The 13,381-nt window shown below is 32.2% G+C and overlaps 1 non-coding gene across 1 annotated transcript; it reads left to right on the top strand.

Annotated features, from left to right (window-relative positions):
- The first annotated feature begins 12,915 nt into the window (after positions 1–12,915).
- LOC143189353 (small nucleolar RNA U3) lies at positions 12,916–13,125 on the top strand. The gene has a single exon (XR_013003815.1). It is a non-coding gene; the product is annotated as a small nucleolar RNA U3 (small nucleolar RNA).
- The last annotated feature ends 256 nt before the right edge of the window (positions 13,126–13,381 follow it).

Consider the following 13,381-nt stretch of genomic DNA (forward strand, 5'->3'; position numbering starts at 1 on the left):
GAGAATAAACATTTCCGCCAACTAAACCCGAACAGAATTCGAAATAAAATTAAAAATCGAATAATATATAAGTGTTAAGTTTTAATAAAACAGTTTTAGAAAAGGAAACTCTAGATCTGAACTAACCAAACATACTGTCTGAACGGGATGTTAATCTGGGACGTTATATTATTACTTTGCAGCAAACTTTAGTCTATAGATATTTATCCGAAGCTACAAAAGACACAATTTCCGTAATGGGGAACAAAGCATTTAATACCGAGTTGAGAAACTAATAAACCGCCTTAAATGGGTTTATAATCTTTCTTGTCGATATAAACTGTCGCGTTATTATCATTTCTAGAATATTTCTTTGAAACTACTATGTCAGTTTACTTAGGTGAGAATTACCTTTTATATCTCGGAGTTAAAATATTTAAACCAATTTATCTCAATGTTAAGTATTCACTACACATCAAAATATTTTCCATTCAAATCAAAATTATCAAAATTCACTACTTATTCAAGTTGCATTAAAATTAATCAAAATCAGAGCTGACATCTGCTAAATCAGTTTTGTATTAATGTTAATTACTTATCATTTATCATTTATTCAATTCAACTTAATATTTTGCATAAAATTCAGTGAATAGTGGGAATTACCATTTATATTTCGGGACAAAAATACAAAATGAGTTCTTTATCATATATTCAAAATATTCTCCCTCAAAATCATCACTGACGGGTCTTTCAAACCGTTTTAAGTTAATTTGTAATCCACTAATATTTTCGTCTCACTCTTAATCACATATTCACTAAGCAATGTCACTTCAGTTATAGATTTAATATTTTCTGGAATAACCATTTTTGTAAGGTCATTTATCCTACAATCAGTCTTCAAGTCAACACGGCGAGAATAAATAGGTCCCTTGATATAGATTTATTGTCAAAAGAACAATTAAATATATTGATCTACACTATCTTTAACTTCAATCTCGTAAGGGATCAAGGGGGTAAGGGTAAGGTAAGGGGTAAACATAATTTGTTCTAAAGATAAAGATAGTTTATATGCCAATATATTAGTCACTCACAATAAATTAATCTGGTAATTCTAAGTTGCAACCAAAATATTATAGCAATCTGGTTTTAAGTTCGAAATTTGAATCCAACCATATATTACATATATAAATGGTTATTTCCGCATCTCAATACAATATTCCAGGAAATAGATTTGCCTCAAATGAACAAGTGATTAGCAAAGTGGTCATTGTTTTGTAATGACTAAATTAAAAAAAAGAATTGATCTAATAAACCCATCAAAATATTTTATATTGAGAGTTATGTTTAAAATATCATATTCACCCGACATTGTTCCGTTTTATTACAACATTCAAAACATAGAGCATAGAACATCCACAACTACGAAGATATAAAAAAAAACGAACCAATTGATGAATGGTATCGAAAGGTGCCCTTTTAGAGAAATTCATTCTATTTAAATATACATTCTTGCTATTATAATATACTCTATTAATTCCCATATTCAGCAAGCACCAAACACCTAACATAGATCATTCATAAATACCAACAAATTTTAGATGAACCTAGAGAGTTTTTTCGTTTTGGGAAGTTGAAAAGCAACATATGAGTAAATTTACCTTCTAAAATATTAATTTTCAAAGCTCAATAACTTTGATTTGAGTAGACAAATGATGCTTACTTGAAACTTAGATGTTTTGAATACGAAAATTTAAAACTGTCCATTAGGAAAACCCTGAAATGCTTTTCCAACAGTAATATAAATTAGAAAATTTATAAAATAAAAGAACTTTCTAAATATTAGTCGTCAAGATGTTTACATCTCCCATAACGACATTAAACTATTAAAATGTGCCTTAATGAAACCCCTTGGCAAAAAACGTCCCTAAAACCAGTCGAGTTATTTTCTGGAATAAAAATCTTTTTCTCCTCTTTAAGCTCTCATTTAAAAAATTAATTCACTTGTTAAGCATATCCGGGCAACTTTTCAAATCTATTTTTAGATAAGGTAATTCGCCTTTAATTTCATTGCTATCGCATCACCGTTTCAGTGTCTTCAGGAAAGGACGCACAAATTTCAAAACCTTAAGATAATTACTATTGATTATTATTCCGTTTTATGGTCATCTTGGTAAAAATTTGTATTTGTAATACAAAAGTAACATGTCAATTAAAAGTCCCCGGTCTACCGTAGTAAAACAAACAACCCTTCAAGGGTGATGACACTGATTATAGCGACCCTCCATTTTTTCGATACCATTTTTGTAGTGCGATTTTTCCTTTGCGTCAAAATACGCCTCAGTTTCGGCGATCACCGATTCGACCATTTGTTCGAGAACAGAAAATAGTGAGCCAGATCTGGAGAATACAGTGGATGAGGAAGTAATTCGATGCCCAATTCATGGATTTTCAACACGGTGCATTGTCTGGTGACATCCTTTTTGTTCAAGTGCGGCCATTTTCGACAATTTCGTCCTTCAAACTATCAAATAACGCTATGTAATAGTAGCTGTTTATGGTCCCCCATTTTCCAAGGTAGTCATTGAAAATTATTCCATGCTCATTTCAAAATACAGACACCATAAACTTGCCAGCCCACTGTCGCGTTTTCCCTCGCTTTGGAGCGAGTTCATCGTGTGCAGTCCAATCGGATGACTGTCGATTGGGCTCGTGTTTATTACGCATCGTTGTTTTTGATCAAAAGTGACCTCGCGAGGCAGCCACTTTACACAGAGCTTTCTCATAGCAAAATATTCGTGAATGATATGATGTACACGTTCAGTTGATATCTTTAGAGTGTCTGCTATTTAATTCAGTTTCAATTTACGGCCATTCAAAACCATTTTGTGGATTTTTTTTATGTTTTCGTCGGTAACAACATTTTTTAATAATTTAGTGCGTTCACCGTCGTCAGTGCTCATTTCACCACGTCTAAACTTGAACCACAAAAACTAGCATACCATTCTTGATAGTTGATTTTCCTGAGCCACTATACGAAAGCTCGGCATCAAGCCATATTTTTGATTCAATTGTATTTTTTCCCTTCAAAAAGGAAGATTTTATCAACACGAGAAATTCCTTTTTATCCATTTTTTTCATAATAACAAAAGTTGCTTCACTCAAAATGCTATAATTCACAAACTAATGACCCGACCGCTGTCAAATTTATACACGCATCTTTTGAGGACTAGGGCTAATTAAAAAATATATGGATTTAATCCTAGTAGCGCCATCTATGTGTCAGGTTGGGGACTTTTCAATTGAATTGTTATTCTGCCTTATACATTACTGTCTCATATATCATATATTGCCAACAGAAGCATCCTTCACTCAAAATTGTATGAAGATAAAAATGTTTACTCAGCTATATTCATCCACGTAGCGCAAGCCTTCAGTAAATTCTGGCATAAAGGCTCATGTACAAACTCTATAAGATGTTACCAAGGTAATATGCTAAACACTTAAATTCTTACATCTCAACCATAATGTTTATAGAAAGAGAAAGCTTACTCAACAATGAAGGAAATAAAAGCAGGTATAGCGTAAGGCACTGTTTTGAGTCCTGTTCCTTACCTACTTACATGTGACATACCACAAATATATAATGCTGCTTTGCTGATGACACTGCGATACTTGCTATTGGGAAAGATAGCAAAGAAGTAACTAGGAATCACGCAAAGCACAAGTAATAATATAAATAAGTCCTTCTGTTATTGCAACAGTCGCGGATCTGAATCCTGCTGGGACATGATCGTAAAATTTATGTTTGCGATATTTTAGCATTTGTGATTGTCCTTAATGCAATGCAAATGGAGATTATCCCTGTTAAACCAGTAACCAGCTGGGAAAGACCGGATGCCTTCCGGGTTCAAAAGCCACTTTAATCAGTAGGTTCAACACAGATGAACCCTAGTTGCTAAAAAGGAGATTATAAAATACATTTTTAAAAGACTTCCTAAGATGGAGCATATTAAAAAGAAAAAGAGATCTAGTGTAAAAATACAAGTAAAATTACTTTGTTTATTTTAATAAAAATCTAAATTATCCCTACGTAATAAGTCGTTGCTGTGCAAGCAAATGTAATATGCACCTATGTATTCAAATTTTATGCGAATACTATGTTAATATAAGTATAAGTTAGTTATAATAAAACCAAATAATATAGGAAAAATTAGTTACACCGAGACCTGCGGTCATAGAACCTACTAAGATATTCGCAACAAGACATCAAGAACAGCTCCGTTCCCATGTGTTGCAACACTGAAGTGTTCTGTAGTGAACTTAGATAACACTGAACTAGGAGAAAAACTGAAAATAACCAAATAGTGTAATCTTGCGTACTTGGTTATTCAATTATATTAAATGGTAAAAACACTAAAAAATGCTACTAACTTTTATTTCATTTCATTTTATTGCACACTAAGTAAGGTCCAATGAGAATATTTCTAAATTAGTATCTAGTTCTAAGTCACTGTGGAGACAGAACATAAGTCGGTAACGACTAGTTATGATGTATTATCACATGTTTAAATCCTAAAATAATTAAGCGGACTCCAGCTGTTGTTAATGTTATTTAAACTGTTTGTAATGACGAAAAAAATAACTAAACGCTTTAATCAGTACATTCATATAACTTAATAGCTAGTAAATATATCAACATCACAGTATAATTTAAATATAGCGGGAAGTTTTATCTTAAGCTTAGCTGGAAATAAAAATAAGAATAAAATATTTGAATATGAATACTTAATACCGGCAATTACCAATAAAAACTTCAAACACATACTCCTATAGTTAATGAAAATATACTAAAACTTTATATAAATAACTAATACACGAATAACGTAGAAATAAAAATTGTGATTAATTAATAAAATATCGTATTGCCTTATAAGGACTTTGACTTCATTATAAAATAACAGGTATAAATAGACAATGTTCACGATTTTAGGCAATGAAGTCGTTCCGGAGGTCTTGGTAGACGCAGTGGTCAAAGCAATGGCAAAAAAAAGTCGACTGCGTAATATTGAGCAAACAAAAATTTTTATACTGGCGTCTTCCTTGACGAAAGTTAGCCTCGAACAGCTTCAAATAAGTATTACGTTGGTTTGAGATCCTAAAAACATAACAAAATGAGTTAGCAAAAATTAATTTATTGTGGTACAATACTTTTACGTATGTATAATTTTCCAATTATTAAAAAAAATTAATTCATTATTATTCATCGTGATTTTTAGAATTGCAAAAATATGTGTTGGTATTTTAAAGCAACATAATAAAGTATATCTTCTTCAATTAATTACCGAATTTATAAAGGAGCACACAGCTGTTGTAGTCCCTACACATTAATTTTGTGCCATCCATTATACTGACAACGCGTACAAATCAAAATCCTCAACGTGAAATACAATACGTGTCGTTTTACAATAATACCTTAATACATTTAGCGCCACGCTGAATCAAATGATACGATAACAATGTCTGAATGTTCCGACGTCGAAAGCAACAATCTTCATCCGTCCAAAGGCCCGCCTAATTAGTAATCTGTCAGTATTCGTGTCAATCATTTAGCGGTAGCAACATTGCATTTGCAAAACAAATGAGCGTCAGTTTTAGTACGCCGCATAGCGTGATTAAACTCGTCTATAGCACTAGATAAACCCCGCTCTATTAATGCATGCGGTGGAGATCTTTATATTTGAAATTCTAATGCAGACAACAGGAACCGAATTCGTCTACCGATTAATTACAATTCAAAATGTTACAAAACAAACGTTTAAATATCTATAACAGTGGATTTTCTAACATAATAGTTAACCATGAATTAATATAAAAGTATTTACAGTTTTCGAATATGCAAATGACTACAAAGAGAGGTAAAAATAATAAGAGCAAATAAATTTTATTATATATTTAATAAAAGGTTGAATTTGCTCAAAAAAATCCACATAAAAATTAATTCTCATTGAGAGAAGAGCAGTATAAAACTGCAATAATACTTACTACATCCTAAATTTTATATAACTATGAACCTTTTTCCCCCATCTTACGATAAAACAGTAAACAATGCAATAAAAAGTACTGAAGAACGTTTTATTCTACCTGTCGCTCATCCTGCCTTGTCCCGTATCATTAACTATCGAGATTGACGCTAGATGGCGAGAGGAGTTCAAAAGAGAGCACGTACTTTTTAGAAGGTTCCTAAACATCCGACACTTATGCAACCAATAAACTCTACAAAATTAAACTTAATCAGCAACAACAATATATTTTAAATAAAACCTTATGCAGTCGCCTGAACTACTCTATAATCTCTTAAATATTAATATATAAAGAAATGTTAAATAAAGAATAATTGGCACAAATATAGAAAACTATATTATTAGGTTCCTATAATATCGCCATATTTTTGTTTACTAATTGGAAATACTATTTCAGCCCAAAGATGGCAATAAATAGAATTTTAACACTTTGTTTCTCATATAATTTTAACATACTATTGTGATTAAAAATCCTAGGGCATTAAATATGTAGTAGGGACATTTTCATGTGCTTCTATTTTTAAATTTTTAACTTAGTTATGAAAATATATTTGTAAAGATATGAAAATCAAAATGTTAAAATTAACTAAACTAAAAAACTAATAAATTTAATGAACTGAATGTAACAATAACAAGCCAGCAAGTTTTATACAGCGTAAAAGATTAATTTTTATCTTCTGGTTCATTCTTCCGATTCTAATGAATTGGAAAATTTTCTCTAAAAATTTGACGCCATAGTATATGATTAATCCTTAAAATCGGAATTTTGGAAGTAGAATAATTACAGTTTGATTAGCTAGGTTAGTGCAATTCACGTTATTTTTATTACTGATAGAACCAGATTATTTTGGAGATATTCTAATTATTTAACGGCACCGGATATAAATCGAATGCCTAAATGGTCGAACAGTAGGAAATAATTAACTACAAGAAAGAGTTGCAAATCCTTATTTCACTTCAATTAACTACAAATAAATTTTAAGGTCTTGCATGTGTTCTGATATTTAATCCACTTCCATTAACTGAGAAAATTTGGTAAATATGTTCTCTAGTTTTTATAGATATTATTATCTCCGAACTTTCCATTCGAGATGTACAGTCTTCCTTCACAACTCTTGCAACATTTCGCTGTCCTTTTGCTACTAGACGTCTTTTAGTTTGTTAAATTGACGTCAGTATGTTAGACATTTGTAGTAACAATTTTATTCAATTTAGCAGCTAACAGCAGCAGTAATACATTACATATTGCTGATTACCCGATAAAAAACACAAATTTTAACTATTATTTTTATTTAAAATACAAAATGTAAATTACAAAATACAATCACATATTAGGTTACATAAATAGACCGGCATTAATCCACACCAGCCTGCTAATCATTTGAGTTATAAGTGTACAAACAAATAAACAGCCTAATGTTGGAGAATGACATCATGGCAAGCACAGAGTCTTTGAATAGCCTTCAAGTGTAATAAACATTTTGTTTTTATCGTTTAGGAACTTTTTATTGTATTTCTGTGGTTGGGCACTAGCCTTATTAGCAATCAATTCAAATAATCATTTTCTTTATTAGTACTGCCAATCCTGTTAAGTCATATTATGGCATGAATTGTAAGGTTTTAAATGATTTGCCTTTGTCCTGCTGTGGTGCTTTCTGGCAAACAACATATTTTATATGTAGGCTGGTAGCACGACGCCAATACGACTCCTTTTATTTCAGGTGACAGTTGAAAAATCTTATCAAATCTGCTTTCTAAACTCTCCTTTAGTTATGATGCAGTAATAGTAATATGTCTTAAATTACGATTCTGCAGCTGAGATTGAAATAGGCCGTTTTCCATATAAACAATTGTTACTCTATTTGTAATAATATTAATACTAACAAAATTAATGAATACATAAAAGTTTCGTAACAATAATCGTTTAGGAATGAAAATGACAATTGAGAATACACTTGACAATTTGACATACAGTGCATGTGGTATGTTAACAGCTTTACAGATTATTAGAACATACTAGTGGTAAGCGTATTCTTAGCAAAGTTATCGAACATTATTTCATGCGGATGTTTTATAGCCATAACAGGTAAATTAAAAAGTCCCCGGCCTGACACATAGATGGCGCTGCTAGAATAAAATTTATATGTTTTTAGTTAGCCCTAACCATCAAAAGATGCGTGTATAAATTTAACAGCTGTCGGATCATTAGTTTGTAAATTATAGCATTTTGAGTGAAGTAACTTTTGTTATTGTGAAAAAAAAATGGATAAAAAGGAATTTCGCGTGTTGATAAGATATTAAAATATAAGATATGAAGCAAAAACTTGGCTTGATGCCCAGTTTCCGGACACTATCTCAGGAAAATCAACCATTAAGGATTGGTATGCTAAGTTTAGAGGTGGTGAAATAAGCACCGAAGACGCAGTGGACGCCCAAAAGAGGTTGTTACCGACGAAGACATTAAAAAAATCCACAAAATGATTTTGAAAGACCGTAAATTGAAATTGAATAAAATAGCAGACACTTTAAAGATATTAACTCAACGGGTACATCATATTATTCACGACTATTTAGGTATGAGAAAGCTCTGTGCAAAGTGGGTGCCGTGCGAGCTCACTTTTGATCTAAACAACGACAAGTTGATAATTCGAAGCAGTGTTCGAAGATGATTAAGCGTAACAAACCCGCGCTTTTGTGTCGATATGTGACAATAGATGAAACAGGGCTCCATCGTTTCACTCCGAAGTCCAATCGACAGTCATCCGAGTGGGCCAACCCGCTCCAAAGCGTGGGAAAACGCAACAGTCGGCTCGCAAGTTTATGGCGCCTGTATTTTGGAATGAGCATGGAATAATTTTCAATTACTACCTTGAAAAATGAAGGACCATTATTGGATAGTTTGAAGGACGAAATCGCCAAAAACAGTCGCCTTTGAAGAAAAAGAAAGTGCTAGTTCACTGGAAAGAAATCACCGAACCTGAGGCTTATTTTGAAGCAAAGGACAAATTGTACTGAATCGTAAAAAAAAGTAATTTTGCCAAATAAAATTTGCTTTACTATGGTAGACCGGGGACTTTTCAATTGACCTGTTACGTATTGCAAACGTTACGAATCACTTTACGGTTACGAAACGGGACGGAATTAGTAACACATCTTATGGCTTTGGAACAAAAGAGAAACTTTATTTACATCGTTGGTCTTTTATACATTTTCTAACAATATCGATACAAATTACAGCACCATCTACTAGTTATTCTTCTTCTTTTCTACATTGGCTCTTTTATCGTCATAAATCATATATTTATCATTAAATACTAACTTGTAAATACCTCAGCATCAATTATTTGAAATACCAATTACATATTATATTTTTAAGAATTACTTCAATTACAAATATCAAATATGTATTTGTATTATACAAGTAATTCAGACAATGCGCAATCCTATATAGCACAAAGCCTTTTCTTTTATATCTAGTAAGGAATTTTAGCAAATCATTTTCAGCTAATTCGTGTGGTAGCCATTTTTGCGTCTATAGAATCCATTCCGTCGCGTATATCCGTCGCGTAGTATTAACATATTTCCAAGTGTGATTTGTAGGTTTCTATAGAATGCAATGGTCAATGTGCAGGTACTGAATACCTGTAAAGTATATAAATATTGCTCTTAATTTTAACTTAAGTAGTCTAATTTAGTTTTAGGTTGGGAATATATATTCATCCATTTTTTTTGTTAATTGACCCAAATGTAAGTGTAATAATACATTTGTTTACTGTTAAGTTGTACTAAATACATCTAGTAAAAATCTAATATAGGATATTAACAAAATTAAAACTTAAAATCATATATCGTACATGTTTAATAATATCGTACATAATTTATATTAAAATATAATAAAATACATAATAACAAAAGATATTTTTATTAAAATTTGCATTTTTATTCGTAGCATATTGCACATTACGAAATTTTGCAAAGCAGCCTAATTTAAAGTTGATAATAAGTTTTGTTACACAAAAGGTCAGGTCATTACTCTATATAACGAGATAATATCAAAAGTTATATAAGCGCTTGCAAATAATGCAAAATTACTTTTTTATTTTGTAAAAATGTTTTTCCATATTCATATGCATCTCATGAATATATTTTAAAATATTATCACATATTATTATATAAATAAAATGCTATTTAAAATTTAAATATTTTCGAACTTTTTTTGGACTTATATAAAACACACATGACTTTAATCAATATCTAAACTATTTTTATCTTTAATGTGATCTGAATTTATTCAGAGCTGGTAAATATATTCGTGTCTTCGTATTTTTAAGAAAATTCAAAATTCTTTTTGTATTCGAAAGAGTGCCCCTCTGGGGTGAACTCCATTGGAACCAAATTAGGATCTGCTGCTGTAAATCGAGGGTAGCGCTCAAATTTCAAAAGCACGTATAAAGTTTTAACAGATTTTTTATCTAAAATAATCAGATATTTGTGTATAATGTTATTGCTGAGCTGATGTGACAGAAAGTCGGAAGTCGTTCAGTGAAAAAGCCATTCAGTATGCTTTTCAATCACAAACTATAGCATATAGGACCTCGTAGAAACATTGTAGACAACTGCTTCCGTGGTGTAATGGTTAAAGCGTTTAGCTCCTCAGGGGAGGTCGCGGGTTCGATATCCGGTGATAACAATATTTTTTTGTTGTTTAGTTAGAACATTTGTCTAATCACCTAGGCTAGGTAGCGGATCCCGAGAGCCTGAAGCGCTCCTTCTTTTCAATCATTGTTTCTTTATTACTATTTCTCCTTATACGCAGCTTTACTTGGCCTACGCATTGTAATATTAAATAAAATAATAGTGTAATCTATTGGGTAAATATCCAACAATAAAAAGAGAAAAATGAAATGTTTTTAACAAAAAAATGTAACTGAATTCAAAAAATAAATAAGGAACTCACTAAAAATTAAAAAATAATCAATCTTAGATTTTTAACAGAAACAAACTTTGAAAATAAAATGTGTACACAATAATCGTTGTAATAATTTTATTTTCTCATGGCTAGTACTGAGCATATTATTTTGCTCAAATATTATGGGAAAATATAGTTTTCAACAAGAAAGAATTTTATTATTTTTATATTATGTTTTATATTCATATTAACTGCCTTTTTAAGACATACAGACAAATATGTATTGTTGGTATTCCATCAGGTGAATTGAAAAGTCCCCGGCCTACCATAGTAAAACACAATTTTTTGGCAAAATTGTGTTTTTTTATTCAACATAATCTCCTTCAATGGTGATACACTGATTATAGCGACCCTCCAACTGCTCGATACCATTTTTGTATTACCATTTATCATTTGCTTCAAAATAGGCCTCAGTTTCGGCGATCACCTCCTCAGTTGACGAAATTTTCTTCCCAGCTAGCATTCTTTTGAGATCTGAGAACAGAAAATAGTCACTATAGTTTTTTTTGCCAGATTTGGAGAACACGGTGGATGAGAAAGCAATTCGAATCCCAATTCATGGATTTTTGCCATAGTTTTCACTGACTTGTGACACGGTGCAATGTCTTGGTAAAGCAGCACTTTCTTTTTCTTCAAATGCGGCCGTTTTTCGGTGATTTCGTCCTTCAAACGGTCCAATAACGGTATGTAATAGTCGCTGTTCCTTTTTCAAGGTAGTCAATGAAATACAGACGCCATATCCTTCCCAGCAGACTGTTGCGTTTTCCCACGCTTTGGAGCGGGATCCTCGTGCGCACTCCACTCGGATGATTGTCGATTAGACTTCGGAGTAAAATGATGGAGCAAGTTGTCGTTGTTTTTGGTCAGAAATAAGTTCGCGTGGCACCCACTTTGCATAGAGTTTTCTCATACCCAAATATTCGTGAATGATACGATGTTCACGTTCAGTTGATATCTTTAGAGTGTCTGCTATTTCATTTAATTTCAATTTAAGGTCATTCAAAATCATTTTGTCGATTAATGTTTTCGTGGGTGACAACCTTTTTTGGGCGTCCACTGCGTTCGCCGTCTTCTGTGCTCATTTTGCCACGTCCAAACTTAGCATACCAATCCTTGATGGTTGATTTTCCTGGAGTAGTGTTCGGAAACTCGGCATCAAGCCAAGTTTTTGCTTCAACTGTATTTTTTTTCTTCAAAAAGTAATATTTTATCAAGACGCGAAATTCCTTTTTGTCCATTTTTTCACAATAACAAAAATGCTATAATTCACAAACTAGTCATCTGACCGCTGTCAAATTCATACACACATCTTTTGAGGGTTAGGGCTAACTAAAACATAATGGATTTAATTCTAGTTGCGCCATCTATGAGACATGCAGGGGACTTTTGAATTGTAATGTTAGTCTTCTGTCTTTATTCCTTTTCTATTTTATATTTTATTTGCTTTTACCATTGAGATTATTTTAATATAAAAAGCAGTTTGGCTGGCGCAGCTTAGTTACAAAATGCTTCCAGATTGAGAAAGTGTAATTAAATATAGGTCTAAAACAGAAAACAGAAGTTAGAAAATATAACTGATTAGAATTTAATTAGAATTAGAATTTTATCCATAATTGCATATATTTATTTGTATTATATATTTGTTTTTTAAATATTATTAATATTAGTTTTTATGCTAGAGAAATAATTACTGGTCGTTCAATTAGCAAAGTTTCCGGATATTGTTGAACCGTTTTGATCACCGATAACAGGTAGGCCTAATTCCCATGACCTTTGTTACCTGTATTTAGAAACGCATGTACAGTACAGATGGCGCTGCTATTTACCTCCAGCCCACTGTATTCAACAAAATGGGGCACAAAATATAAAAAAGTCCAAAATTGAATCAAGATCATACTTCACAGGATCATTTCTGTAGTATATCTTCGCAATCTCTCTACCCAAAAGTAGAGTTATCGCAACCATGAGGATGAGAAACAGTTTCATTTCCTGAGCGTGAGGAACGACCTTGATAGATACTTCTGTGTCAATCAATGGTCAACGATGATCGTTCAACCTGTCAATGACAGGGTATGGAGATGAGACAGTCTGAGTGGTTGCTCTTTAATACAATTAATATATTTATAGCCGGCTTGGCTGGCGCAGTGATAATGTCGACAGGACGGTCCTCCTGCTGTTGCGGTAGTCGCGTGTTCGAATCCTGCTGGGACATTGTCGTAAATTTAAGTTTGTGATTGTTTAACATTTGTAATTGTCCTAGGCAAGAGTGTAACATCCGACAAGAAAAATTCAACTCACGCCAGTAACCAGGAATTGCAAGACGTGTCGTCTTCTGGGATGCTTTTTAAGTGGG

This window comes from Rhynchophorus ferrugineus, unplaced genomic scaffold (assembly GCF_030347505.1).
Source record: "Rhynchophorus ferrugineus isolate W39M unplaced genomic scaffold, kcgeb_rfMv2 rfM1, whole genome shotgun sequence".
NCBI classification, from domain to species: Eukaryota; Metazoa; Arthropoda; class Insecta; order Coleoptera; family Curculionidae; genus Rhynchophorus; species Rhynchophorus ferrugineus.